Source organism: Pteropus vampyrus, unplaced genomic scaffold, assembly GCF_000151845.1.
Source record: "Pteropus vampyrus isolate Shadow unplaced genomic scaffold, Pvam_2.0 Scaffold178, whole genome shotgun sequence".
NCBI lineage: Eukaryota > Metazoa > Chordata > Mammalia > Chiroptera > Pteropodidae > Pteropus > Pteropus vampyrus.
The window spans coordinates 1,415,963-1,424,115 of record NW_011888959.1 but is presented as its reverse complement, the minus strand read 5'-3'; the positions used below and the strand labels follow the sequence as shown (position 1 = coordinate 1,424,115).

At 62.0% G+C, this 8,153-nt stretch overlaps 1 long non-coding RNA gene across 1 annotated transcript in view; it reads left to right on the top strand.

Annotated features, from left to right (window-relative positions):
* LOC111746160 overlaps positions 1–2,469 on the top strand; it is a 36,103-nt gene extending 33,634 nt beyond the window's left edge. Inside the window, exon 5 of the long non-coding RNA XR_002782970.1 lies at positions 2,457–2,469. This is a non-coding gene — a long non-coding RNA (uncharacterized LOC111746160). The remainder of the gene's footprint in view (positions 1–2,456) is intronic.
* The last annotated feature ends 5,684 nt before the right edge of the window (positions 2,470–8,153 follow it).

Here is an 8,153-nt window from a genome sequence, read left to right as displayed (position 1 = left end):
TCCTGACCCCTGCGCAGAGCTCCCCGCACACCCCACGTGGGCCGTGCTGCGGTTGGGGGGCTCGGTCAGGCTCAGCCCTGTTTCCAGCGCCCCCCGCCCCCGATCCCCGCTGGGAGAGGACACTGTTGAGAAGGTGCGCAGAGCCTGGGGCGTGGGAAACCGGCCAGAATGCCGCTTCCACCATCTGTGACATCTTCGTTTTCGCTAACGTTCAAAAATAGACGTTTCTGTTCTGCTCCGCGGCTGGCAGGGGAGCGGCGGGGCCCGCCGAGGCCTGGGGGAGCCCGCCAGCCTGCGGAGTTTCACTGTACGAACAGTTGGGGGGGTGTCTGTTAACTTGAAATCCCCGATCAGTAAACATGCCAATTTAAAGTGTAATTAAATCAGGCCGGAAAATTTTCAGATTTGGACTGCTTTTCACAGTTGAGGTTGTTTTTCTTTTATTTATTTATCTCTTTCCGGGTGTGGTGGTGTCTGTGGCAGGTTTTAGCCAGGAAAAATAGAAGGGGGGGCCCGAGTGGGGAGGGGGCTGGTTGGGAGAGGAACCGGAAGGAAAGAAAGGAGGGGAGGTCGGCCCGCCACCCCACGGGGCCGGTGCCTCTGTCCACTCTCTGTCCGGGGTGCTGGGTGCCAGGGGGGGAAACTGAGGCAGAGGGAAGTAGGGGGCATGCGCATGTCACTCAGGGCGGGGCCCGTGATGGTGAGCATGGGGCGCCGTTGTGGGCCCCTCGCCGGCTGAGCCCGCTCCGGGTCCTGGCTCCTGACACTGCCCCATCTCGTGTCTGCTTTAGGGCCTGGCCTGCCCGTCATCCTCGGCCTTCACCCTGTGCAGCTCCAGAATGGTCCCTGTCCTCGGAGAAGGCTGCGGGCACCCCTGGCCCAGCGCACGGACACGCGGCACCCTGCCAGACTTGCGCCCCGCTCCTACCTCGCCTGGAGATCCCGCGCCCACCATCTGGAGAAGCCTGAGCCCCAGGAAGCCATCGCTGTGGCCGCGGGAGACCACGGGCTCGGGCAGAGGTTCCGAGTGAGATGAACTCGAGTGAAGGAACGTGTGACCAGTGCCGCCCGCTGGGCGCGGCTGGGGGCCCCACGCGCTGGTCAGAAGGACTTCGCGCCCTGCTCTCCCTCTTGAACACTTTGAGTGTTGTCGGGCCATTTGAATAATAAATCCACGTTAGAAAGATCTAAATCTGTGTGTCTCTGTGTGGAGATGACGTTCGTTAAGTGGGAGCTTAAAAACAAAGGCCGTCTGTCTTCGGAGCGGTTCTCACACAGAGCCACCGGCCTTTGCCCAAGGAGCACTTCACAGGGAGCATCTTCCTGGAGCAGGGCTCCCCAGGGCACCCCCTCTGCCTGGGAGCCCGCATCTGCAGGTGGGAGCAGGGCGGGGAAGTCACGCGCTTCCTCTCCGGCGGAGGTCTGAGACGGCTCCCCAGCCCTGCCGCGGGCCCCATCCCGGGGCAGAGGCCAAGGCTCAGGGGCAGAGCCAGTGCCCACGCCTGGCTCTGCCCGCCTCCGCCTGGTCACGACGCAGCCAGGCTGACTCAGCCGAGGCCCCGAGCGGGATCCTCGTAAATCACGTAATTACCTACGAAACCGGCAGCCACAGCTCAGCCGGGAGGAAGGACGCGCTCGGCCAGGCGGGCGTGACTCACGCTGTTTTCTCCTGAGCCTCCAGCCTGCGCTCGCCCCCGCCTGGATCTGGGCTGGCTGGCAGGGGAGGGGTCCCAGCTTGGTCTCTCCCCGCCAGCTCAGTAGCAAACAAAAAGGCAGGTAGCCACCATCTTGCAGAGGGCTTTGGGTGGGGGACACCCCCGGCCTACTGTCCCCACTTGACAGGAGGAAACAGGCACAGAGAAGCCTTGTTCCTTGGTCCCACGCATCCACGGCTAGTGCGAGCAGCCCTCTCGCAGACCCTTGGGTGAGCCCAGATGCCGGGCGGACCCTTAAACCTCCGGCCCCGGCCCCTTCCCTCAGCATCGCCACCTCTTCCTGAGTCACGTGGTGTGGGCAAACTCTACTCTGGGAAAAACACTTCTACTCTTGAAAATGACTTTGAGTTTGGGTAAGAGGCATAACCTTGCCTTTCCGACCCAAGCCGGGTCTTTACGCCGATGGGGGACGTCGTAGAGGGATGCTTTTTGAAAAAAATAAGAAACCTGGTAACATAGGGTCTGGTGGGTGTGGGTTCCAGATGAGGTCCTGGGTTCAAAGCCAGCCGTTGTCACATACTGGCAACTAAGCCTCAGTTCTCTCATCTATAAAGTGGGCACACTACCACCCACCTGGTACGTGGAACAAGGTGAACCGGTTGCTTCTCATTAAATTGGGGGCTCCCTCAAGAAGGTGCATAGATGGTGAAGGTCCCCACAGGTCCTGAAGTCACAGCACACATGCAGCCTGACTTGCCCTGGCCTGGGACCACCCCTTGCCACTGACCCCAGCTTTCAGAGGCTGTGTCCTCTCTACCTGCCCCCTAGCTTCTGAAGGCACCCCAAAATAGCACCAGGAGGGACAGAGCCCAATGCGCTCAGAGCCGCATCCAGGTCCCAAGCAAAGCTCTGTAGCAGGACACAGGGTGCTGAGGGTCCCCTGACCTGGGCACTCTGCTCCTGGGCTGGGAGAAAGCTGCACCGTGAGCAGCTCTGTGGTGGGGGGGTCTGTGGCTGCTCGAGTCACCTTTTGGGAGTTGTAGAGGTGTGGACAGCGAGTCCCCAAGGCCCAGCCACTTTCCCAGTCACACTGGCTGTCTCGACTTACCCGAAGGCCCACCCCTGCTGTGTAGACCCAAGCAGACGCGCCGAGGGGCTGGCTTCCTGGGAGAACCTTGGGATCGGTCCTTTCCCTACCTGGGCCCCAGCCTGTCCTCCGTCCCTCATCACAGTCCCCCGGGAGCCGGCCCACCATGTAATAACGACATGACAGCAGCCGCCCTCTTACTGTGCTCCCCCTGTGTGCCAGGCAGGCGCTGGGGGCTGCGTTCAAGCCCACGGGAGAGGGTCCTGGTGCAGAGCACAAAGCGGGATGCAGACCTCACCAGGGTCCTGGCTCCTGGCTCCTCAGCCCTGGGAAGGCACTCGCCTGCCCTGGGACTCAGTCTTCTCATCTGTAAAATGGGTGTGATTGAATCGGATCACGTGACACTGACGTCCCGAGCCCCTTCCTGTCCTACCACCCCATGTGACCTAGCCCTCCGGGATCCTGGGCCACCCTCTCTCTACTATCAAAACACCCTACCAGGGGCTCGGCTCCCTCCCACCATACAGGGAAGCCCAGCCCGTCCTCCAGGGCTTCTGGGCGGTGGGGCAGGGCGGGCTCATGTACCCTCTCCTGGGATTCCTCACCGCCCCCGCCCCCCACTGCCCACATCCAGCCCTCTACACCACCCCTCCCTCTGCTTTCTGCCCCTTTCTCCTCTCACAATGCACCATCAAGCCATGACTGCCCAAAGAAGTTTCTAGATGTTACCCAGGGAGTTGCAGCTCCCTAGAGGAAATAGTTAGACTGAGCATCAGACCTCATCGCACGGGAAGCTTCTACCTTGCCACGGGATGGAGAACTGGGGCCAGGCCTCCCTCCCCCCACTGCAGACAGCCTTCCTGCCGCCCCTTTATGGGACACGTGTCCTCACGGTGGCTCTGTGGGTCTCTAGGAGCAGAGGACTTTGAAAGACAGCCATTCCTCTTGTCCCACTCCACAGGCAGTGCAGCAAGCCTGGGGTGCAGGTCCCCCTCCCCCTGCTCAGCCCGTATCCCTCTGAAACACAGTGGGCGGTACCCCCGGTGGGCCTCAGGCTTCCTGTCCATCAGATGGAGCTGGGCCGAGGATTAGATGACTCAGTCCGAGCGAGTGGATGAATGTTAGCTGTGAGATGATTCACCGCCTGTCACCTCCGAGCCCTCAAACTGGGGTGCGTGCGGGACCTGTGAGGTATCTAAGGTGTCCTCATCATTTTTCTGGTTAAGGTGGTGATGCACCTCACTAGTTATTTGTCCCCTTACCACAATCATTGACATCTTTGGTCCCTGGAGTAAGGGGTCAGTCACCCTTTCGCCCTTGCAGAGGTCAACTAGTCAGTAGCCCCCAGCCCTGGCTCTGTCCTCTGTCCAGCTTCTGGGCTGTGGGAGCCGGGAGGAGGCAGGCCCGATGTAGCAGGGCTGGGGCTCCACACTGTCCAAGAATAAAATTGAGTTTTTTTGCACAGAAAACAAGTTTATTTTCTGGAAAACAACTGGCTCCCAGCCTCAGGAAGAGGCAGGGGACAGCTGGGGTGATGCTGCGCCTGCTTCACACCCACCTGGGCTCTAACTCCACAGGTGAGATGGAGACACAGGTGTCACTGACACTGTAAGAGCCACGCGCTCAAATACATCTGAGCAACCGCTCGACTCTGCCACGGACTTGCCGTGTGACCTTGGGGAAGTCGCTCAGACCCTCTGAGCTTCAGCTTCCTCATTGTATGACCTCGGTTCTTGGGTGAGAGACCTGAGGATTATAGTGTCCAGTGGAGAGCTGGCACCCCGTCACTCCGAGCCTCCCCACTGGCCTTCTCTGCCTCTCCCGCTCCAGCCTGGATCAGACATTTGGGGATGCTGGGTGCATGGACCAGACCACCCGAGCGTGGGGCGTGGCTGCTGTGCACAGTCCCTGCCTCCCCTCTCCCCCACACACAGAGGGAGGAAGCTGTGAGCAGAATGCTCAGGCGCCGTGGGCAATCATGAGGCACAGAGGCTCTCTTGGTCCCCCCGGAAGTGCAGGCTGAGGGCCCCTTTTTTTCAGAGTCCGGTGGGGCTGCTGTTTGTCTCCTGTCATCTCCCATTGGGCGTCCCGTCCCCCGTACTGACATTTTCCTGAGGCCAGTCCAGGAGGAAGGGGGCTGGCTGCTGCACAGCATGGGGTGGGGGCAGGCCTGGTCTCTACTAAGGCTGCCTCTTCCTGGGGCTAGGGGCACAGGTGGTGCAGACCCCGCCCCACTGGGGGATCCCTTTGTCAGGCCCCCCAAAACCCAACAGCTATGGTGTCCAGCTTCCCTGCCTCAAGCATGCACAGCACAGTGACGGTCCTCCAGGGAGCTCCCAGCCGGAGCTAGAGTGGCTGTCCAGCCCCTCACCTCCAGAGCACCTCAGGAATCTGTGAGGGCGCGAGACTGCAGCAGCGGGCCACCCCGCGAGGGGCTCCCTGGTCTGTCCGAGCTCCCTGGCACTTTAACCGACCTCTAACAAGGCAGAGGCCGTCAGCGTGTATTAATAGTCACGCACTCGGCTTCCACCTAACCAGCAAGTTCTGGGCGCCCTGTGCTCTGGACAGAGGCCCCACAGTGCCCAGTCTCTCCCCAGCAGCAAGCAAGGCCAGGACACGAAGAAGCGGGACCCCCACGAGGCCTGGGTCAGTTAACAGCAACTGGGTGCCCACCCTCAGGGTCCGGGAGAGGACGGGAGGGTCATGACCTGATCACAGAGCGCCTTATCTGCACCTAACTCCCCCAGCCCGCGACTCCTGCCTGGCAGAGTCTAATGCCGTCAGCTCAGGTGGGAAAGTCACCTGCAGCAGGTGGAGGAGCGCCACTGCCACTCAGGGTGTCCCCGGGGAAGCAGGGGGGGTGGGCGTTAATGCGGGTGGGGGAGGGGGGCAAACCACGCAGAAAGGAAGATGCTGGCTGTTACCACTGCCCTGGGTGGCCGGTGGTCGCGGCACTGGGTGCCCATGCAAGAAGTCCTCGGGGACCCATGGAGGTGGCTTTGGAGGGGGTGCCGGCAGTGAACGGAAGGGTAAGCCCCCCAAAGGCAGACAAGAAGGCAGAACGGCCTGAGCGGCAGAGGGCGGGGTCTGGGCGCGGCGGGAGGCCGGCCACTTCCCCGGCTTCACAAAGAAGAGACGTGGGGGCCTTTCTGAGGGCAGGTGGAGGCGGCAGCTGAACGCGCCCCCTCCCCGCCGCCAGCCCAGGGCGGCTCAGAATTACGGAGAATGAAGCCGCCGGCTGCTAATGGGCTTGGGGAAAATGGGATGCAATTTAGCGGCTGTTTTGCAGGCCCAGAGCTATTGAATAAATGAAGTGCGATCGGCCCAGTCGCTGACGCACCTGCCGGGCTCCTGGCCGGCGGCGGAGCTGCGGGGGAGGCGGCTGCGGAGCCAGGCTCGGCCCAGCGCGGGGGCGGGACAGGAAACAGGGTGGGGGATGGGAGGGCCAGCGGGGGCGGGGCGGGGAGACGGTGGGGGGCGTTCAGAGGGAGGGACGCAGAGCCTGCCTTGGCTGCACTGGGGTCCACAGGCAGGACGAGGGTGGGGGGAGACGGAAAGGGAGGGAAGGGGGACCTTAGGGCCTGCAGGAGATCTCGCCCTCGCCCTAGGCAGGGACGGCCCCTGGGACACAGTGTGCCACTGTCACCCACAATTGGGGGCCTACCCCAGGTGTGGAAACTTCTGGAAACGCGGGCAGCAAGCAGACTACAGCTGCCTGGCGGAGTAGGGAGGGATCACTCTGTGTGAGCCTTGGGCATCTCTCCCTGGACCGCAGTCCCAGCCCAGTCCCACCGTGTGGGGGAGGGCCACACGGAACAGTGCTGGGGTGTCCGGGAGCTGTGCATCTGCAGGACAGCAGCCTCTACTGAGCTGGGGGCTCCGTTGGGGGCGGGAACTGCAGCCCCAAGACCCCTGCTCAGCGGGGAAGAGCTAAAACCCACCCTGGGCACTGTGGTGTCAGGGTGGGCACCGCCAGTCCCCGCAGAGGTGGGCTGCAGGGCGAGGGGCTGGGAGGGGGCTCCAGAGCTCCCACACCTCCAGAAAGCCCCTGGGTGGCGTGGAACACCCGCCTCCCCTAGTCTCTCCCAGAGTCTGAGGTGTGACCCCAGGAGACTCGTGACCCGGGCCTCCCCGGGCCGCCCCTGGCTTTCGGTTTCTAGATGGTAAAACGCAAGATGCAAACAGTGGTAGTTCTGGGAGTCCTCACAGCCCAGCTCACGCGAACGTGCACTCCGCTCCCCACCCGTGACTCCCCCAGCCCCCAGGGCCCGGTGTGCACCCGATCCCCTCCCCCAGCTGCTCGGTTCCTCTCATGCTTTCTAGAACACACAGTCAGGCACGGAGGGGGCAGGAGTCCCCCCACAGACATCCCCTCCTAGCCTCAGTGAGCTTCTCCGCGGGAACCTTCCTCCCTCCCTCCTGCTCCCTCTCCTCCTTGCCCAGGGCACCCCCAGAACCCAGCCCTCCTTCCAAAGCCCCGCCCAGCCCCCTCCAGAAAGCCTGCAGGACGGCATGGCGGCCGTGAGCGCGGATCAGTACAGGGGCGGGGGAGCGATGGCGAAATTCAGACCTTTGGGTCCAGGGGTCTGCAACGGAACCTCTACGAGAAGCTGACAGTGGCAGCTCGGCACAGTGCACCCTGGAATGGAGGGCTGAGCCCAGTAGCCACTGAGCCCACCCACTTGCCCCAAGTTCCCAGCTATCTCTGGGAGACCCTCTCTTCCCCAACCCCAGCACCTATGAACTCTGGGGTCCCTGGGGAAGGAGCATCTGAAAATCAGCTTCCACATCTGCCAAATCGGGATAAAAGTGGGCGAGGGGCCGAGCTTGGGGTCTCTGGTGGGCGGGCCCACTGCCGGAGTTTCTGGGGTCTGTTCTTGAGAGCAGGTGGGAGAGTTAGGAGACCCCTCCAGCAGGGATAGCCAAGGGGGTCCCCCTGGTGATGGAGAGCCAGAGAGGGAGGTTGGCTTCTGCCTGCCAGGCGCTCCACAGGGTCACTTAACGCTCCTTCATCTCTAACTTCCAGATGGGCCCGAGGGGTCAGCCCTGTGTGGCAGAGCCTCCAGCTGGTACACCTGTGCCCTAGCCGGAGGCCACCAAGAGCACACTCGCAGGTCAACTAGTTGGACTTTGGAGTTGCAGGGAGGGGACAGGAACCTGGGGTGGGGGTGGGGGGGTCTCAGGGTGTTAGAAAGAATGCGACATGTGCTTGGGGTGAAGGAGGGGCCAATGAAGCAGGGTTTTGCTGTGGATCGGAAGCTGTCAGAAAGCATCCGAACAATAAATCTTATCTGCAGACTAGAATGAGGAAGCTACAGTCGGTAAAGAAGCAGCTGTTACTCACTTCAGCCAAGAGAAGGGCTGTTTCGTATTCTGTGGGTGGCACAGTGACCTTGTTTTTGTCTGTGCTT